Here is a 10,156-nt window from a genome sequence, read left to right on the forward strand (position 1 = left end):
TGTGCACTTCTTATCACCTTTACACGAAGGTCATGACGAGCTCGGACAATACCCCCCTCAGAAAGATTCAAAGTCACGAGCCTCGTATCATCTTCTCTATGCATCCCGAGCTCGTCATGACCATTGACCTTGACTCCGGCCCGTCATGAATGACTACCGCACTAACTAAATTATTAAATGGTTAATTGGAAACTCTTCTTCTCCGGTAACATCTTTTCTTCTGCATTTCCCGTCTATCAATCCTTGTATATCTAACTTTTGTTTATATAAAAAACACTCAGCTCCCTTTTTTACCTCTTTCCCTCTCTTTAACTTTTCCATCCCCTCATCGTAACCCTAGCAGTCGGCTCTTCTACCGGCCTCCAGCAGCTCACCGGAGGTCCGATGACCCTGTTTTAGCTCGCTTTTCCCATTTTTTTCTTGGATCTACCCCTTACGTCCTCCATCTTCGTCGGATCGTGGATCTCTGACCATATTTCCCTTTTTAGTCTCTGATGCAAAAGACGCATGGTTGTGGGGCTCCACGTTCATTCTATATTCGGCTCCTTTCTAGGGTAAGTTTTCCCTTTTCGTTTCGGTCTGGTGTTATGTGTTGATGTTTGTACAGAGTTGTATTGTATTTTCAGGAGGCTTTTCGATTTTCCATCTAGATGTACAGGTCGTTTTTTGGTAGATGAAATGTCCCGTTCATATTGATTATAAACGTTCCATATTAATTGATTTCGTTGCGAGGTTTTGACCTCTATATGAGACGTTTTTCAAAGATTGCATTCATTTTTAAAACAACCATAACCTCTATTTTATCAATAAAGATTTTAAAAACATTACGTAGATTATCAAATAATGATAATCTAAAATATACTGTATACACACGACCATTACATAATGGTTTACAATAGAAATATATTACATCGACATATGTTTCTTGAATGCAGTTTTTACACAATATCATACAAACATGGACTCCAAATCTTGTCCTTATTTTAGTATGCAACAGCGAAAGCTCTTAGTATTCACCTGAGAATAAACATGCTTTAAACGTCAACAAAAAATGTTGGTGAGTTATAGGTTTAACCTATATATATCAAATCGTAACAATAGACCACAAGATTTCATATTTCAATACACATCCCATACATAGAGATAAAAATCATTCATATGGTGAACACCTGGTAACCAACATTAACAAGATGTATATATAAGAATATCCCCATCATTCCGGGACACCCTTCGGATATGATATAAATTTCGAAGTACTAAAGCATCCGGTACTTTGGATGGGGTTTGTTAGGCCCAATAGATCTATCTTTAGGATTCGCGTCAATTAGGGTGTCTGTTCCCTAATTCTTAGATTACCAGACTTAATAAAAAGGGGCATATTCGATTTCGATAATTCAACCATAGAATGTAGTTTCACGTACTTGTGTCTATTTTGTAAATCATTTATAAAACCTGCATGTATTCTCATCCCAAAAATATTAGATTTTAAAAGTGGGACTATAACTCACTTTCACAGATATTTCCTTCCTCAGAAATAAGACTTGGCCACGGATCGATTTACGAACCTATACAAATATGTACATATATATCAAAGTAAGATCAAAATATAATTACAACCATTTTTATTATGTTTTAAAGATTTGAGTGTATTAAGTCAGCTGTCCTCGTTAGTAACCTACAACTAGTTGCATACGTGTCTATGGTATCCCAAGATTACATAATATATTAGAATACATGTATAATACAATATAAGTTAGCTAGGATATGATTTGTATAGATTTGTTAAACATTTCCCGTAGCTAAAAAGATCAAAAATATCCAATCTTGTTTTACCCATAACTTCTTCATTTTAAATCCGTTTTGAGTGAATCAAATTGCTATGGTTTCATATTGAAATCTAATTTAAGAATCCAAACAGAAAAAGAATAGGTTTATAGTCAGAAATTTAAGTTACATATCAATTACTAAAGAGGTAGTCATTTCCGTCGAAATAACGACATCTTGATGACCATTTTGAAAAACATGCTTTCACTGTGAGTTTAACCAAGATTTTTGGATATAGTTTCATGTTCATATGAAAAATCATTTTCCTAGAAGAACAACTTTTAAATCAAAGTTTATCATAGTTTTTAATTATCCAAACCAAAACAGCCCCCGGTTTCACTACGACGGCGTATATCCGATTTTATGGTGTTCATCGTGTTTCCAGGTTTTAAATCATTAAGTTAGCATATCATATAGATATAGAACATGAGTTTAATTAATTTTAAAAGTCAAGTTAGAAGGATTAACTATTGTTTGCGAACAAGTTTAGAATTAACTAAACTATGTTCTAGTGATTACAAGTTTAAACCTTCGAATAAGATAGCTTTATATGTATGAATCGAATGATGCTATGAACATCATTACTACCTCAAGTTTTCTGGATAAAACTACTAGAAATGAGAAAAATGGATCTAGCTTCAAAGGATCCTTGGATGGCTTGAAAGTTCTTGAAGCAGAATCATGACACGAAAACAGTTCAAGTAAGATTTTCACTCGAAATAAGATTGTTATAGTTGTAGAAATTGAATCAAAGTTTGAATATGAATATTACCTTGAATTAGAAAGATAACCTACTGTAAATAACAAAAGTTCCTTGATCTTAGATGATTACTTGGAATGGATTAGAAAGCTTGGAAGTAGACTTGCAAACTTGGAAGTATTCTTGATTTTTATGAAACTATACTTATGGAATTTATGAAGAACACTTAGAACTTGAAGATGGAACTTGAGAGAGATCAATTAGATGAAGAAAATTGAAGAATGAAAGTGTTTGTAGGTGTTTTTGGTCGTTGGTATATGGATTAGATATAAAGGATATGTAATTTTGTTTTCATGTAAATAAGTCATGAATGATTACTAATATTTTTGTAATTTTATGAGATATTTCATGCTAGTTGCCAAATGATGGTTCCCACATGTGTTAGGTGACTCACATGGGCTGCTAAGAGCTGATCATTGGAGTGTATATACCAATAGTACATACATCTAAAAGCTGTGTATTGTACGAGTACGAATACGGGTGCATACGAGTAGAATTGTTGATGAAACTGAACGAGGATGTAATTGTAAGCATTTTTGTTAAGTAGAAGTACTTTGATATGTGTCTTGAAGTCTTTCAAAAGTGTAAGAATACATATCAAAACACAACACGTATATACATTCTAATGGATTCGTTAAGTCTTCGTTAGTCGTTACATGTAAGTGTTGTTTTGAAACCTTTAAGTTAACGATCTCAATTAATGTTGTTAACCCAATGTTTATTATATCAAAAGAGATATTAAATTATTATATTATCATGATATTATGATGTATGAATATCTCTTAATATGATACATACATTAAAATATCGTTACAACGATAATCGTTACATATAAGTCTCGTTTCGTAATTCTTGAGTTAGTAGTCTTGTTTTTACATATGTAGTTCATTGTTAACACACTTAATGATATATTTAAATATCATTTTATCATGTTAAATATATTGTATCAATATCTTAATATGATACATATGTATTTAGTAGACGTTATCATAACGATAATCGTTATATATATCATTTCGAGTTTCTTAACTTAGTAATCTCATTTCTTATGTATATCACACATTGTTAATATACTTAGTGAGATACTTACTCATCATAATCTCATGTCAACCATATATATATGTCTATATATACCACAACATGTAGTTTTCACAATTTTGTAATGTTCGTGAATCGCCGGTCAACTTGGGTGATCAATTGTCTATATGAAACTTATTTCATTTAATCAAGTCTTAAAAAGTTTGATTGCTTAACATGTTGGAAACATTTAGTCATGTAAATATCAATCTCAATTAATATATATAAACATGGAAAAGTTCGGGTCACTACAGTACCTACCCGTTAAATAAATTTCGTCTCGAAATTTTAAGCTGTTGAAGGTGTTGACGAATCTTCTGGAAATAGATGCGGGTATTTCTTCTTCATCTGATCTTCACGTTCCCAGGTGAAATCGGGTCCTCTACAAGCATTCCATCAAACCTTAACAATCGGTATCTTGTTTTGCTTAAGTCTCTTAACCTCACGATCTATTATTTCGACGGGTTCTTCAATGAATTGAAGTTTTTCATTGATTTGGATTTCGTCCAATGGAATAGTGAGATCTTCTTTAGCAAAACATTTCTTCAAATTCGAGATGTGGAAAGTGTTATGTACAGCCGCGAGTTGTTGAGGTTGCTCCAGTTGGTAAGCTACTGGTCCGACATGATCTATAATCTTGAATGGTCCAATGTACCTTGGATATAGTTTCCCCCTTTACCAAATCGAACAGCGCCTTTCCAAGGTGAAACCTTAAGCATGACCATTTCTCCAATTTCAAACTCTATATATTTTCTTTTACTGTCCGCGTAGCTCTTTTGTCGACTCTGGGCGGTTTTCAATCGTTGTTGAATTTGGATGATTTTCTCGGTAGTTTCTTGTATTATCTCCGGACCCGTAATCTGTCTATCCCCCACTTCATTCCAACAAATTGGAGACCTGCACTTTCTACCATAAAGTGCCTCAAACGGCGCCATCTCAATACTAGAATGATAACTGTTGTTGTAGGAAAATTCTGCTAACGGTAGGTGTCGATCCCAACTGTTTCCAAAATCAATAACACATGCTCGTAGCATGTCTTCAAGCATTTGTATCGTCCTTTCGCCCTGCCCATCAGTTTGTGGATGATAGGCATTACTCATGTCTAGATGAGTCCCCAATGCTTATTGCGACATCTGCCAGAACCTTGAAACAAATCTACCATCCCTATCAGAGATAATAGAGACGGGTATTCCATGTCTGGAGACCATCTCCTTCAAATACAATCGCGCCAACTTCTCCATTTTGTCATCTTCTCTCATTGGCAGGAAGTGTGCTGACTTGGTGAGACGATCAACTATTACCCAAATAGTATCATAACCACTTGCAGTCCTTGGCAATTTAGTAATGAAATCCATGGTAATGTTTTCCCATTTCCATTCCGGGATTTCAGGTTGTTGTAGTAGACCTGATAGTTTTTGATGTTCAGCTTTGACCTTAGAACACGTCAAACATTCTCCTACATATTTAGCAATATCGGCTTTCATACCTGGCCACCAAAAGTGTTTCTTGAGATCTTTATACATCTTCCCCGCTCCAGGATGTATTGAATATCTGGTTTTATGTGCTTCTTTAAGTACCATTTCTCTCACATCTCCAAACCTTGGTACCCAAATTCTATCAGCCCTATATCGGGTTCCGTCTTCTCGAATATTAAGATATTTCTCTGATCCTTTGGGTATCTCATTCTTCAACTTTCCTTCTTTTATAACTCCCTGTTGCGCCTCCTTTATTTGAGTAGTAAGGTTAGTACGAATAATTATATTCATAGCTTTTACCCGTATAGGTTCTCTGTCCTTTCTACTCAAAGCGTTGGCTACCACATTCGCCTTCCCCGGGTGGTATCGAATCTCAAAATCATAATCATTCAACAGTTCAATCCACCTGCGTTGTCTCATATTCAGTTGCTTCTGATTAAATATATGTTGGAGACTTTTGTGGTCGGTATATATAATACTTTTGACCCCATATAAATAATGCCTCCAAGTCTTTAATGCAAAAACAACAGCACCCAATTCCAAATCGTGAGTTGTATAATTTTGCTCGTGAATCTTCAATTATCTAGACGCATAAGCAATCACCTTCGTTCGTTACATGAATACACAACCGAGACCTTGCTTTGATGCGTCACAATAAATCACAAAATCATCATTCCCTTCAGGCAATGACAATATAGGTGCCGTAGTTAGCTTTTTCTTCAATAACTGAAACGCCTTCTCTTGTTCATCCTTCCATTCAAATTTCTTCCCTTTATGCGTTAATGCAGTCAAGGGTTTTGTTATTTTGGAGAAATCTTGGATGAATCTTCTGTAGTAACCAGCCAATCCTAAAAATTGACGTATATGCTTCGGAGTTTTTGGGGTTTCCCACTTTTCAACGGTTTCGATCTTTACCGGGTCCACCTGGATACCTTCTTTGTTCACTATGTGATCGACGAATTGAACTTCTTCCAACCAAAATGCACACTTTGAAAACTTAGCGTACAGTTTTTCTTTCATCAATACTTCTAGCACTTTTCTCAAATGTTCTTCGTGCTCTTAATCATTCTTTGAGTAAATAAGTATGTCATCGATGAAAACAATGACAAACTTGTCAAGATATGGCCCACACACTCGGTTCATAAGGTCCATGAACACAGCTGGTGTGTTAGTCAATCCAAACGGCATAACCATAAAATCATAATGACCATAACGCGTCCTAAAAGCTGTTTTTGGAATATCATCCTCCTTTACTCGCATTTGATGATATCCAGAATGTAAATCGATTTTCGAATAAACCGACGAGCCTTGTAGTTGATCAAATAAGTCGTCAATTCTTGACAGTGGATAACGGTTTTTCATGGTAAGTTTATTCAACTCTCTGTAGTCAATACACAACCTAAATGTACCATCCTTCTTCTTGACAAATAAAACAGGAGCTCCCCATGGTGATGTGCTTGGTCGAATGAAACCACGTTCTAATAGTTCTTGCAGTTGGCTTTGTAGTTCTTTCATCTCGCTGGGTGCGAGTCTGTAAGGAGCACGAGCTATTGGTGCAGCTCCTGGTATAAGATCTATTTGAAATTCAACAGATCGATGTGGAGGTAGTCCCGATAATTCTTTCGATTATACATCGAGAAATTCTTTTGCGACGGGAACATCATTGATGCTGTTTTCTTCAGTTTGTACTTTCTCGACGTGTGCTAGAACAGCATATCAACCTTTTCTTATTAGTTTTTGTGCCTTCAAATTACTAATAAGATGTAGCTTCGTGTTACCCTTTTCTCCGTACATCATTAAGGGTTCTCCTTCTTCTCGTACAATGCGAATTGCATTTTTGTAACATACGATCTCTGCTTTCATCTCCTTCAGCCAGTCCATGCCAACTATTACATCAAAACTCCCTATCTCTACTGGTATCAAATCAATCTTAAATATTTCGCTACCCAGTTTAATTTCTAGATTCCGGCATATATAATCTGCTGAAATTAATTTACCGTTTGCTAATTCGAGTAAAAATTTACTATCCAACGGCGTTAATGGACAACTTAATTTAGCACTCTACTCATATAGCTTCTATCCGCACCCGAATCAAATAAAACATAAGCAGATTTATTGTCAATAAGAAACGTACTCGTAACAAGCTCCGGGTCTTCCTGTGCCTCTGCCGCATTAATATTGAAAACTCTTCCGCGGCCTTGTCCATTCGTGTTCTCCTGGTTCGGGCAATTTCTAATAATGTGGCCCGGTTTTCCACATTTATAACAAACTACATTGGCATAACTTACTCCGACACTACTTGCTCCGCCATTACTCATTCCGACACCATTTGTTCCTTTCGTTCTGCTAACCCCTGGTCCGTAGACCTCACACTTCACCGCGCTATGACCATTTATTTTACACTTGTTGCAAAATTTGGTGCAGAACCCCGAGTGATACTTTTCACACCTTTGACATAGCTGCTTCTGATTGTTGTTGTTGTTGCGGTTGTTATTGTTGTTGGGATAATTGTTGTAGTTCTTGTTGTTGTGCCGTTTGTTGTAGTTGCGATTGATGTTGCGATTGTTGGGATAGTTGTTGTTGTTTTGGCGACTCTTATCACCATTTTCCTCCCACTTTCTTTTGACTAGCTTCACGTTGGCCTCTTCATCCGCCTGCTCTTTAATTCTTCCCTCAATCTAGTTCGCTAGTTTGTGAGCCATTCTACATGCCTTTTGTATGGAGGCAAGCTCGTGTGAACTTATATCTTCTTGGATTCTCTCCGGTAACCCTTTCACAAACGCGTCGATCTTCTCTTCCTCATCTTCGAACGTTCTTGGACACAATAGGCACAATTCTGTGAATCATCTTTCGTACGAAGTAATATCGAATCCCTGTGTTCGTAACCCTCTAAGTTCTGACTTGAGCTTATTGACCTCGGTTCTGGGATGGTACTTCTCGTTCATCAAGTGCTTGAATGCTGACCATGGTAGCGCGTAAGCAGCATCTTGTCCCACTTGCTCTAGATAGGTATTCCACCATGTTAACGCAATACCTGTGAAGGTATGTGTAGCGTACTTCACTTTGTCTCCTTCAGCACACTTACTTATGGCAAACACCGATTCAACTTTTTCGGTCCACCGTTTCAATCCGATTGGTCCTTCGGTCCCATCAAATTCTGAAGGTTTGCAGACAGTGAATTCCTTGTAGGAGCATCCTACACGATTTCTTGCGCCGTTAGCTGTATTGCTAGATTTGGAGTTATTGTTGGTATTTAGCGCGGCCTGTACTGCTGCTATATTTGAAGCAAGAAAGGCACGAAATTCCTCTTCGCTCATATTCAAGGTGTGTCGAGTAGTCGGTGCCATTTCCTTCAAAATAGTCAAATGAAACAAGTTAATCATACAGAATATTAAGAGTAGTCAATAGTATCTCGTAGCATAATATGAACTCATTTATAAAAGCTTTTTCTTCATATTAGCGTTTTATAAGTTTAAATTCGGGTACTACCTACCCGTTAAGTTCATACTTAGTAGCTAATATACAATTCAACTACTACAATTCCATATGAAAAACTGATTATAATAATATATCACATACAAATATTCTTCAAACGTACAACTTCGCTATATTACATATAACATGAAATATAGTACACTATGATACAGGACAGTTTTAAAGATAAATCTAGTTAATGCGCAAGTTGTTCAGCAAAGGAAATAAAGACACGTAATTCATAAGTCCAGAAACAAGTCATGCATTCTGGTTTTACTAAGACGACTTCCCATCCTTGGTCTTGTGGAAAATAACCATTATGACCATTGGCTTGGCAGCATGTTGTAATGTCGTCAAAAGGACGAGGGTTTCGTAATGTCCAACAGCCCCGTAATAATCTAAAAACCTTGTTTCTCACCCCAACTACTGAATCCATCACTTGTGGGAAAGTTTTATTTAAAAGCTGCAATCCGATGTTCTTTTTCTCACTTTGGTAAGAAGCGAACATCACTAACCCGTAAGCATAACATGCTTCTTTATGTTGCATGTTAGAAGCTCTTTCTAATTCACGAAATCCTATGTTGGGATATGTTGAGTCAAAATAGGTTCTTAACCCGTAGCGTAAAATTGCATTTGGGTTCCCCGCATTTAACGCTTTAAAGAAAACACGGCGTAACTTAAAGTCTCCCCAATGTGATATACCCCACCTATCAAAGGAAAGCCTTTTATAAACTAAGGCATTTCTGGAAAGTCTTTCAAATGTTTGACAAGTTAATTTCGCCATAACTAAATGTGCTGATGAATTCTGACCGACTCTAGACAAGATTTCCTCAATCATATCCTCTCGTAGGTCTTCTAAAATATTCGGTTGTCTACCCTTAACGTCCATTTTGTTTTTATACTATAAAATAGACAAGGATTAGATTCGTAATAACAAACAATACAAGCAATTTTTACATAGAACATAAAAGTACAAGCACACTACAATACATTTATTACACAACATGCTCACACCCCTCTAATCTGAATCACTGGTTTCTTCTTCTTCGGACTTGGTTCTTTTTCCTAATCTTCTAGGGATATATGATGTTCCTCTAATACGAGTCGTCATTTTCCACATTGGTTTAGAAAAACCTGGTGGTTTAGAGGTTCCCGGGTTATTGTCACGATATTGAAAATACGGGTGTTGACGGTACATATAAAGTTCATCGAGGTCGGAATCAGATTTCTCTATTTTGATGCCTTTTCCCTTATTATTTTCTTTTGCCTCATTAAATTGTGTCGGGGTAATTTCTATAACATCATCGGAATCCTCATCAGGATTCGATTCATCAAAAAATTGGTAATTTTCCCAATATTTTGCTTCCTTAGCGGAAACACCATTGACCATTATTAACTTTGGTCCATTGGTTGAGGATTTTCTTTTATTTGACCGGTTTTCTGTGGTTCCTACTATTCCCCCCTTGATAATGCTAAAAACGAACATATATTTCATAGCATTATTCCTCAAGAAAGACAAGCTTTTAGTTGCAATTGTTCTATTTAC

This window comes from Rutidosis leptorrhynchoides, chromosome 5 (assembly GCF_046630445.1).
Source record: "Rutidosis leptorrhynchoides isolate AG116_Rl617_1_P2 chromosome 5, CSIRO_AGI_Rlap_v1, whole genome shotgun sequence".
Classification (NCBI taxonomy): Eukaryota; Viridiplantae; Streptophyta; class Magnoliopsida; order Asterales; family Asteraceae; genus Rutidosis; species Rutidosis leptorrhynchoides.